Source organism: Agelaius phoeniceus, chromosome 1, assembly GCF_051311805.1.
Source record: "Agelaius phoeniceus isolate bAgePho1 chromosome 1, bAgePho1.hap1, whole genome shotgun sequence".
NCBI classification, from domain to species: domain Eukaryota; kingdom Metazoa; phylum Chordata; class Aves; order Passeriformes; family Icteridae; genus Agelaius; species Agelaius phoeniceus.
The window spans coordinates 135,222,309-135,234,782 of NC_135265.1; positions in this window are offsets into that span (position 1 = coordinate 135,222,309).

Genomic DNA, 12,474 nt, shown 5'->3' on the forward strand with positions numbered 1-12,474 from the left:
AGAATTATCAGCCTTTTCTGATATCTAAGTGTCTCATACTTTTTTGAAAACCATGGTCATTGTACATTTTGGAGTACAAATTGAGATTTTCTTTTTATTCTGTTGTAGAGTAGATGCCTGCTTCTAAGCTTTTGGATACCTTTGCAGCAGTCTGTTTTGGTGTTAGATAAATAATACAGATGATTAATTGCTTTATTGATGGAAATGGCCAGGAGACCTAGAGAGACACATACAGAAGAATAAATTGGGCTGTAATTGGTCTGTGACCTTCCAGAAGTTCTTTTGTGTAATGCTCTCACAGGGATGGGCTGGCTGGGAGGAGCTGATTTTGCGCTGTATAAAGTAGTGATGGGATGACCTTTATTCTCTCCAGGTGCCCATCCAGCTGCTCTATCACTCCTCAGCAGGGCCCAGGGGAGGAATGTAGAATGAAGAAGAACTCATGTGCTGAGATGAAGGCAGTTTAATAAAGAAAAAGGAAAGGCTGCACAAGGAAGCAAAAGGAAACACAAAGATCTATTCTCTACTTCTCATGAGCAGGTGATATCCAGCCAATGTCTGGGAAATAGGGCTTTGGTATGTGTAGTGGATTCTCTGGAAAATAAATACCTAAATGGCAAATGCCCCTCTTTATTCTTCTTTCTCTTAGTTTTATTGCTGAGTACAATGTTATTTGGTATGGAAGATCTCCTTGGTCAGCTTGAGTCAGCTGTCCTGTCTTTGTCCTCTCCCAGTCTCTTGCCCACCCCCAGCCTACTGGTCTTTAAGGGTCTGGGGGGATGTTGGAGAGACAGCCTTGATGCTGTGGGAGCAGTGCTCAGGAGTAGCCAAAACACTCGTGTGTACACTGACACCTTTCTAGCTACAGGTAAAAAGCACAGCACTGAGAACTGATGTGTGAAGGTTGACTCCATCCCAGCCACACTCAACACAATCTCCATGCCTTATTTCATACCATTTGCATCATGCTTATGTCCCACATAATTCAATATAATTATACATACTTTGTCCTTTTGTATTTAAATCTCATTACTGAAATCTCTTCTTAGCAACACAGCTTATGCTACATTATTTAAATTATCTTTATACTCAATGTACAGATTTATTCATTCTCATTATTATCCTGGGTCCCTTAACAGATACTTATTATTCTCCCATTCCATGGGCCTGCTCTGCTCCTCCAAATGTTTATAAATACAGACTATGTTTTGGGCCCAGCTGCCGTCATTTTACATCTTTGTACATTCTTTGGGAGCTTGAGAGACATCTCCCTTGCCTCCTGTGCTGTTTATCTCTGTCAGTGCACTGAGGAGCTCCAGGAAGGGCACTGCTGCAGGTCTGTGCTGGAATCCTGTCAGCTGCAGAAAGTCTTTTCATACTTCAGCCTCCTGTGTACTCACCAAAATCTGCTATGTTTTTCATCTGCTTAAACCCCATTGTAAATATCCATTACTTTAGTACTCTCAATTAGTTTTCTTACAGAAATGCTGTAGAAATAATTTATTTCCATTGTAGCATATCAGGCAATAATGACTTGGGAACATCAGAACAAGAAAACAACAAGCAAATGCAACAGGGTGTTTTTGCATACCATATGAATTTGAGAAGGGGGTTGCTTATCCCTATGGGCTATTATTACAATGGTAAAGAGGGTTTCCTTTTCTGAATTATTCTTCAGTTCCTCCAAAATCTCACACCATATGCAGAAGCTGTCATGCAGATCACTCCCTCCTTGAAATCTGAAGATCAAAGTCTTTGCATTGGACTCTTAGCATGTTCCCTCAGTATAGCTCTAGATAATGATGAAAGCTTCCTATTGAAGGCACAGCCTCCAGATGCAGGGCATGATATGGAAGTGTGTTTGAGCAGAGTATGTGTTATAGAGATGTGCTCTGAATGAGAGCCATGTTTGCACTCATACCTGTGAAGAGTTCCAGTGACATCTGAAGTTTGTCCCTGATGGAAGGTGTCTGCCCCCACACCTAAGGCTACACACCTTAGCCTTAGGCTACACAGCTAAGCCTTCATGTGTGAGCAGCATTTTTAAATGTAGAAATGAAACACACTAATGAAAAAATAGAGAAGTAAAAAGGATTGAGAATTTTTAGCATAAATCCTGTCTCACTGTGGCAATGGGCACTGGGAAGGGAGTGAAGAAAGAATCAACATATTAGGAACATGATTTAGTGAGCACCAAAACCACGAGTGGTTCATTGAATAACTGACAATGATCTCCCTCTCCTGCTGCCCGACAGAGCAAACTGTGAGCTGAAGCTGCACGCTGACAATCTGTAATGAATCTGTAATGAATCTGTAATGAATCTGTGGCTGCTGTGCAAGCAGTGCCAGCTGTCGAGCACCGTGTGCCCCTCGCATTGTCCGCACATTGGCATTGCCACCGCAGCAGGGGTTTCGTGCCAATACACAGCAGCGTTTAACAACAATGGCCACTCGATGGCACTGTTGCCATTCAAATCCGTACTTGAAAAGCCTTCAGCTGTGTTTTGATATTCGCGAGGATGTGAATGTGGCATTTCAGATGAGCAGCTTGACACATCTTGGCAAACTGCTGTTTAAATAATCAGCTTTATTAAACACACTCGAGGACAGATTTTTCTTCTGTGTGTTCCTCAAGTACTTGTAGAACTTAAGTATAAAAAATGTTGTGATCTACATTTCTTATTTTTCATAGAATCCCTTTAAAATATACACAGGCTAATTTAAGGTGCCATCTGTATTACAAATCTATTGGTAGAAGCTTTTACATTTCAGTATATTTTTAGTGACTATTCTTTGTACACAAGCACATTCCAAGAGATCTTTTGGTCTTTTAATTTTTTATAGAGATGTTTATTTTATGCAGTTTTAAGTATTCATGTACATTTTGTATTGCTAGAGAAGAACACATGACTTTTTTGTAGAGCAACTGGATAAAATTATTATCATCTTTGGTAATTATTTGCCATAAATTTCTATTAATGATTGTATTAGAGTTAAAAGATATGAAAAATATTTTAAAATAATCTCTCAGATATTATTTCTCTCCTAGTATATTATCTAATTTGCATTTGAAAGAAAAATCAAAGTAAATGCTGATCAGCTTTTGCATTAGTTGATCAAATTCTGGGTTTCTTAACTTCAGGTCAGTACAGGGGGTTTAAGAGGGCAAGAAAGAGATTAAAGAGAAGTCTATTTCAGTGTACTCATGAATTTCAGCCTGGGGAGGAAGTGCCAGAAAGACTGAGCCATTTAGGTATGACTGTCTAAATCCCTGAAGAACTTTACAAAGAGTGAAGAAATTTCAGACCTTCATACATTTCTCTGAGTCAGGTATTTCTTTTATGGCTTCTACAGAAAATGCACGAAGTCTTGAAGACTAGACACGTGTTGACACATATGATTCACTCTTAGCATAGCTTGAGCCCCTGGGAACCTTATTTATCTGTATTGAAATTGCTCTGTCCTTCCCTTCCCCTTGGTGCCAAAGCTTTTATGAGAGAGTTTGTGCTGCCTTTGCCAAAGAAGCTCTATCCTGAAGAGGGGGATATTTTTATGTATGTTTTCTGTCTTGATCAGTGACAGAACAGCTTGGAAGCCACATAGTCTTGCAAAACAAGGATAACCACCAAGGGAAAGGTACTAAGTTCTGTGGCAGTTTGATGAAACACATCTTGAAGGATATCTTGGAAATAAATCTTTAATTGTATTCCTTAAAAAATTTTTATTAAGAAAAAATGTTGAACTTTCTAACCATCTGAAAGTGTGCATTTAAGGCAGGTGTTCAAACTATGAATGTACTGCTCTGACTATTTTTTATCAGTAACAGAAGTTTTAATACTGTTAATAAATGCTTTCAAAAATAAGGTTTGAAATTCCCTCTATACCTTTTGTTAGTAAAGATGGAAAAACAGAGTGCAATTTGGAAGTACATAACTTGAGACATCTCATTTAAATTATCGAAAATAAAATTTAAAAAAACCCAAAACACCTTACAAAAAAGCCAGTACTTCCCTGCTGAAGTGTTCCTGTTGCCTCTGTGGCAGACATAAAGATTCAAGTTAAAGGACAGCAAAACAGAAATAAGCAGCCTTGGGGGTAGTGAATTTCTCATCTTTGTCATTGGTTTATCTTATATTCTCACAGAGTTTAAACTCTAGGAAGTGTTTCTTAAAGAGGGTATTTTATTTTGCCATACTATGAAAATCTAACCTTTTAAGGCCAAGAAGATAACTTTTCATAGCTTGTCTTTTCCAGATGAGCACTCAGTTTAATTGAGGGACTTGTTCTTTTGGAAAAAAATATTAAAAAATTTAAGAATTGCATAGCCTTATATCTGAAATATGTTTTCTCTTCTTGATTTTGATAAAAGCATTGTTGAATAAAGATCACAAAGAAGTTTCCAAAATCCTGTGGCCTACCTGTGCTGAAAGAAGATTTTTTTGGGGGGACTTAATTAATGAAGGAAGCTGCTGAATCTCCTGCATCAAAAAACAGTGCAGGTGAGGGCATTCTACAAATAAAACTTCACCACCATAAGTTGACAGCTAATACAATATTTGGCTTGCTGGTAATTTTCTGTCAGTCATTTTTCATGTGCTTGCATTAGACTTTTCATGTGCTTTCATTGCATCAATTGGGTAAAATATTCTGATTTATTTAAGCTTGGCATCCATTGGAAGTGCTGCCTGCAGCACCACCACCTGAGCCTTGACAGCAGACAGAAACAATAAAACAGCTGGAGGAGCAGGAAAAGGATATGTTGCATGAACTTGGGCATTACTCAAGAGACATGAGTTGTAGATTTGTCACTGACAGGTGTTTCAGAGCATTGATGAAGCCCCTTGGCCCAGAGGAGGTCAGGTAATGTTGCTCTGGAATGCCATTCTAGCTGGGTGTACTCACAATGTCTCTGTGTGTTGGTGTTTCTCAGTGTTTGTGTGCTCTTTCCAGAAGGTTTGTCTTTGTTTTTAGGACTATAGTGTTCTGATTTTCCAAGGAGCAGGAAGTGAGTTTTGCTTTTCTTTCTGTTGACTCCTTGAGGGTCTGAAATGTCTGTTGAGTACTCATTGAAAGCCTTGTGTTCCTTCTAAAAAGTCTTTAAAGCTTTAGAATATTTCAGTTGGAAATGACTTAGAAGGATCATCTAGTTCAAGTGCCTGTGACAGCAAATGCCAGCACAGTTTGCCCATAGAAAGGCTTGGATATGTAGGCATGTCACAGCACTGAAAAGCAGGGAGATCTCTTTCTTTATAGTTATAACTTGTACTTATATGCTGTTTTAATAAACCCTAAAGCTCTTTAATTGACTGTCAATAGTTTCTGTGAGAACAAGAGTAGAAGCAGCAATTTGTAAAATAAATTATCAGATTCAGTTTTCATTTTTATCTGAGGCTTTCCCCAGTATATGATCAACCATAAGGGCTGCGTGTGTGGTGGGTTTTTTGGGTTTGTTTTGGATTTTTGTTTGGTTGGTTTTGATTTTTGGGTTTGTTTTTGTTTTTGTTTGTAGTTTTGGCTCCTGTTTTCTTCTCATTCAATGTACTGAATAAGTCTAAGCAAGGGGCATATCAAAGTCACCGGCAATTTTAAGAATTTTACTTTTCAGCAAAGTCCCATTCTCTTAAGTATCCACTGATTTTCTTTTTCTTTTCTTGTAGAGTCTGATATGTGAATAACCTAAACAAATATAGATGTGTCTTCATCTAAACAAGTTAGACTCCTTTTATGGTCTCATTAGAGAAATCACCTCTGAATCCAGTTATCTCAATCTAAAATAGATGCCTAGGACACGTGCTTTCAAAGTGCAATTTCTGCATTTTCCTGATACCTGTACAGAGGTAAATTCAATCTGTTGTTAAGCAATGCCAATTCAGACAATTTATGTCTGAATTGGGAGGGATGTTTAGTTTGTGAAATAATTCAACCTGCATTGAACTATAACTGTTGTTTCCACAGCCAGTGTAAACTGCTGCTCTTGCTTTTAGTAAATTGAATTTTTGGAGACTGGGTTCTCTTCCTAATTGTTAATGTAGAAGGGCTTGCTAAATTTTAAAATAGCCCACTGACAACCGGCTAGTACTGTTGATTCCTAATGTCTTAGCAGTATCTGGAAGATCTGTAGCCTGGCTTCCAAAGACACATTTTCCAGGGCCCTGTATTGTATTTCCAATGAAATACAGCAGTGGCTTTGCTGTGGCAGCAACTCTATAAAAAAGGGGATTGTGTTGTTCCCTGCTGTTCTGGAAGCAGTTGGTTAGCAATTATGATTGCTAATGTCCTTGACTGATGAATAAAAAAATATTGTTTGAAATTTGTCTGAAGTATGAAAAAATAACTCATTTCTCCAGTTAAATCTTGTGAGACATTTCAATGGTTGCCTGAAATGCTGCTTCCATTTAACAATGTAAGAATGTAGGATGGATGTATCTGGCATTAATCTGAGCTATGGTTTCCAGTCTGTCTCAGGATACTTTGTGACAACTCTACCATTAATGCACTTTGCCATCAGCAAAGTGCTGAGTAAGCTTATGCTGCATCAGTATTGTTACACACTATTCCACATCTGTCAGGCAGAAGGACATAACTAAGCTACTGACAGAATGCTCAGGCAAGCAGCTTTTTACAAGTGAAGCACTCATGATGATTTAGTGAGGAGTTATATTCCTTGCTTTGAAACTCTAGCTCTGCACATAAAAATCACATTTAAATTATGCCATACTCCTCCAGGCGAACATCAGAATACCCCTTTGGAGCCAATTTTTAAACGAGATCTCAATTTTTTTCTTTATCCTGTATGTCAATAAAGCAGCAGAATTCCTTGAATATTACAGGTTAGTGCTATTGTGAGTGTAAATTATGGATCAACTGTTTTGGAAACCATGTCTGACCTGTTTTTAAAGACATTGTTAATAGAAATAGATGAAAGTTTACTATTTTTGATAAAAAATTACAATGCGGGGCAACTTCCCTTAATATATAATTTTATTAGGTAGCAGATTTTCCAAGAAACCATGAAAGGTTTGATCATGAGAATCAGTTAGACTTTCCTTCACTGCAAAGGAAATGTCTCTATCTGTAACAGAGACTCTCTTCCAGTGATTTTATAGCACCAAAAACATTAATGCCCTGGCACTAGGCCCTCAAAAGTACTCTATGAAATGGTTCTTTTGGGAATCATGTCTATGCTAATTGTATAATAAATTCAGGAGTATTTTTAGGAGCTGCTATAACAAGCAGTTATTGCCATGACAGCATGTTCTTAAGTATTTTTAAAATTTACAGATTTTAAAATTATTAATGATTTCCTATTATCTCTTCAGCAATCAAATGGTCTTAAGAGGGTCAAATAAATCTGTACAGAGGCTAAACTGGTATATAGCATATGTGTAGAATCTGGAGATATAAATTTTTCAGTTCAGAAGCTATGGAAAGCAATCTTTCTGTTTGCATGCAAAAGCATTTTAAAATAAAAACTCATTATACTCATGATCACAGTACTATGATACTCATATATCACAGAACATGAGTTAGAAAGGACCCCCAAGGACCGTCAAATCCAACTCTTAAGTGAACGGCCCATATATAAAATAATGCTTTGGCAAAGTGTGAAAGTGTGTCATGTAACCCAAGATACCTGAAGGCAGAACACGTTCATGTAATAAAACTAAAGAACTGAAAGACTGGGGAAGACCTTTTTTTTTTCCTCCCCCAGTAACATGGAGGCAGGTGTCACAGGAAGGGCGGTGTGGCACTTGTCTGATTGCCGCTTTGGCTGCAGGGAAAGGCGGGCGGCTTGGGCAGAGCGCTGTGCCGGGTGCAGGCCCCGCTCTGCACGGCCCCGCTGCCGCCTGCCAGCGCGCCCCGATCCGTCAGCAGAGCAGCGGAGCCAGCACTCGATATGCCGGTGCCGAGCCTGCCAGCAGCCAGCACGGGCACGTTCCCGGCCTGGCAGGTGCGGCTGCTGCAGCGGGAGGCAGCGCTGGGCGCGCCCGGCCCCGCCGCCGTCCCTGCGCAGGGACCGTCCCGGCCGGCAGCGTCTCCCAGCCGCGCTCGGGCTGAGCGAGCTCTGTCCGTCCGCGACGCTGCGGAGCCCAGAGTGACACCTCGGCAGTGCAGGTACCCGCAGGACGGAGAAAGGCAATCGAGAGGGTTTTGAGACAGCCGTGAGCTCCATTATAGAGTAAACTTTGTAGGTAGTGCGATTAAAAATATAGATTCACTCTTTTGTTGACATTTTATACTTCATAGATACTGCTGCATTGTAATGAGATTAAGGTTAAATACATCCTGCCAGAAAATTTTTTGTGATTGATTAAAACTGGTATACCTAGCTTTATAGATAACATCTTTTATTAAAATAAAATCTAGCAATTACAGCTTCAAGTTGTTAGTGTTCATAACAGAAAAAAAACTCTAAGCAAAGCATACAGACACAGATCTCCATATGTATTCCTTCTCAGAAGATACTGCAATAAGTACATGTAAGCTAAAAATTCTTACAGATAACATTTTAATCAATATTGAAATACATGTGCTGCCATAAAAACATTAGAAAGTGAACTTTTTCTGCCTTTGCCTTGTCACTGGATAACACCGTGGAGGGTCACAGATACAGTCATCTCCTGCACATGAACCTGACCATTTGCCACTAGGAGAGCCCATGAAGTGATCCTGGGCTAATTGGAACTAAAGCACTGCTTAAACTGTCCTTTTGGGAAACCTGGTCTACTAAAACAGAATCTTCTTCATGCTACCAACTCCTGTTTTGTTTTGGCTTTGAAGAAAACATTGCCTTGTTCAATTTTAAATGCCAACATCATCTGTACTTCAAATAAATTGGGACAATACTCAGTCTCTCAATATTTTTGTGAAATACTTTGACCTCTTTATCACAAATTATTTTTTCCGTGGGCTTTGTATTTTTACTCACATCTCCATGCTTTAAGAACAGTCCTGTGGAATTTTTCATTAACTCATCAAATATTACAATTTATTGCAAAGTTTTCACACTGCACAATATTTCTTCTGATTTATATTTTGTTGACTCAGCTGCACATGCTACATGTCAGACATATTTTTTAATTGTTGCTCTGAACCATGGATACCTAGGAAAGCTGATCACATATGCTTTCATAATTTAGTGTCTCTTTCAAGGTATTTGCACTTTGGTTTAAATCCAGCATTTCATAAATGTGTTTTTCTTATTTATATCAAACTTCAGTTCAAATGCTTGTACACAGATGAACACATGTTTGATCAGAAGTATCACAAGACCACTAAAATTGCAAGAGCAATTAGCAAAAAGCTAGTGAATATATCCCTCTCACTTTGGTGGCTTCATTATAGCATTGTATTAAAAAGAAGCATTTAGGGACACTCTGAAGAAGGAAAAGGATTACTTAATTATATGGTGCTCTTTTATTGAGGGGTTCCAGTATTGTAAAAGAAAATTTGGTTATATTGCTTTACATGCATGCAAATGTAGGCAAAAAAGGATTTGTGCTCTGAGAAGTACAACTGCTCTAGCAATTAATTTAAAAATCTGTGTACACTCTCTGTGCTTTTCTCACATGTATTTGCTACAGATGATTCTAGAGGAAAATGCAACCTAAATTATAACTCCTTCTAACTTAAAAACTCAGTTTAGATATACATCCACAAATTGAATAATAAAGTTAAAAATACAAGTCCATGAAAGGTATTATCAAAAAAGTAAGAAATTAAAGCAAAAAAATTAAGCTAATAGATGTTGGGCATGCTGGGGCCTTTTGCTTTGCTATTATATATTTTTCCACAATACATCATGGCAGAGAAAATGCAGTATGTAGTCAGAGCAACAGAGCAAGGAGTGAAGGCCTTGCCATGCTTTTTCTGAAAATGATGGGATTTCTGCCTGACTGGTAGTCATGCTGTGAAGCTTAATTAAAGTTTATGAAGCACATCAAGATCTTTGGATAAGAGACATGGTACTATGAACTTGGTAATTTGTTCTTTCCAGCACTAAATGGTGGAAGACTAAAATACAAATGTTTTGATCTTGACATGCCACCTTCGGTTTAGTTAGAATTAATTCTGCATATGAATTTAACCACAAGGAAATACAGAGAGGCTTGTAATTTTTGGCTTTATTACCATGTAAGAGTATTTGTAGTGGTCTGAAATATTGTAGTAACCTTCTCTATGAGTTTAAAATATTAATAGTTCTCTTACCCCTTTCAAAGTTTTTCCTTGAAATAAATAATCAGTATAATTATACAAAATTCCTATTACACTAAAGCAAGTTCTCAAATGTAGTTCTACAGTCATTTTAAATATTGCCTTTTTTTTTTCTGGATATATTTTCAAAGGCTTGTGCTGCAGGAAAATTGTAAGAATTTCACATGGCCATGTTTGTTCATATATTTATTAACAAATCATACAACTCAGAGTGTAAGCAAGTAGTCCCACATACATTAATCTGGCTGTGCAATCTCAGCAGATGACAAAAAGTTTTATGTGTTCAAGAATCCTGCGGCTGGGCATTAATTTTATATGACTCATTCCTTATGCAAACTTATAAATTCTTACTCTTGGAAGTCACCATCTTCAACGAAGTTCATGTTTCATTATTGGTTTTGTGGGGAAAAAAATCACGTGTTTTTTTTTTTTTTTGTGGGGGAAAAATCATGTGAATAAGGCAACCTGGATAGGGCTGAAATCAGTAATCTCTTGATCTATTATACCTGATGCCATCATTATATTAGAGTCCATGATCATGGAAATGCAACTTACAAACTTCTTTTGGTGATGTATTGACTCAGGAAGAAATTATATTAATGAAAATCAAGCAAAAAACCAATAAATAGTAGGAAGTTGAATTATCATTGTAGTCTTCTTACTTGTAGTTTTCTTACTTATTTAACTATGATAATTTTAGTGTTTGTCTTGATGAGAATTTTACTGTTTTATCTTTGTGGTGATGTAAGTCAACCTTCTACCTTTTCCTTAAGTTCTCCAATATTTCATGTTCACGTATTATTTTCACACTAGTAAGGATTTCCATTAATGTGTTGGTGTAGCTGTCCAACCCTTTTCAGTTTTGCTGTATCTTCCCTTGGTTCCATCTAAAGTCAGCAAATAGAGAGTGTCCAGTCAAGTGGGACTCAGAACAGATGCCTGATGAAGCTGCCTTAGGTTAGGCAAAGTAAATAGTGCTCTTAATTACAAATCTATTTCCTCCCTAGACCTTGCTCTGTTAGCAGATCTCACCCTCAGAACTTCTCTCCCAGTGACAGAACCTCAAGGTGAGGTTCTGTATTATATTACTATTCCTAAGTAATATAAATCAGATGCACATCTAACTACACTCATGCATCTCAGCTGAGACTGTGGCCTTCCATCTTTATTTTCTTGGTCTCTTCTTTCTTTTTCCTTCAGAATCAATAAATGAGCTTCTGCTTTGCTTAGCAAGTGCACTTTCTGTAAGTCATTAAGACTAATCAAGGTGTAAATCAAAATCTGAATGACCACATTAAAACAATGGCCAAAGATCTTAAAAAAATTCCACAGTCCTGGAAAAAGTATCAGAGTGTACTTTCATATGCCAGGAAATAGAGTATATTGAAGATACACCACCACCACCATCATCACAACAACAACAGAGAAAAAAAAGGATAAAGAGCTCATCAGTGACAAATCTGATGCTTCTGATCGAGCTTCTAGGTGAATCTTTTGTTCTCTTATTTTGTACTGTGCCTTAATTTAACATCTTCCCTAAAGCTTTGCTTGTTTCAGTGTTTTTGTCTTACCCTTTCAAGAATCCTTAGGATCAATGATGCCATTAGTTCTACATTTGTTTTCGTTCTCTTACTTTATTGTGTTTTCTTCCCAGCATTTGTCTTCTTGGATTATTTGCCATTTCCAGCACTTGTGTTATTTTACTATCTGTCGTTTGTTGGGCAACTTATATTTCCAGTACTTGTCATTTCCCTTTACATTTAATTTCAATATTTATGACATGACTTTTTTTTTTCTTCCCATGACTCATAACTCATTTGCTCCCGGTGCTTCTCCAAATGGCTGCAGGATAGAGGCATAGATAATGTGGAAGCTTGGAAAGTCCAGAGAGGTGGCTCTCATAATTATACATCTTCTTCATTTTCACTGAAGGGCAGAAGAGAACAGAGTAATTCAATACATTAGACAAGACAGCTTTCTTACTTTGACTAGAATTAAATTATTGGCATTGGACAGTAGTTATTGATACATTTCTCAGTCATGTCAGAAATATCTAGTAAGAATTTGATGCCTGAATATGCTCAGTACTGATTTTCAAAATTATTAAAGAAAGGACAAATTTGTAAATGCTTTCTTCATTGTGCATGTTTCCACATAGACTTCAGCTAAAGTATAGAAAATTTTCTGTTTGTTTGAGAAAGAAAATGGGGAGATCCTTATATATAAATAGCTTTTGAGGGTATTACTCTGCATGGCATT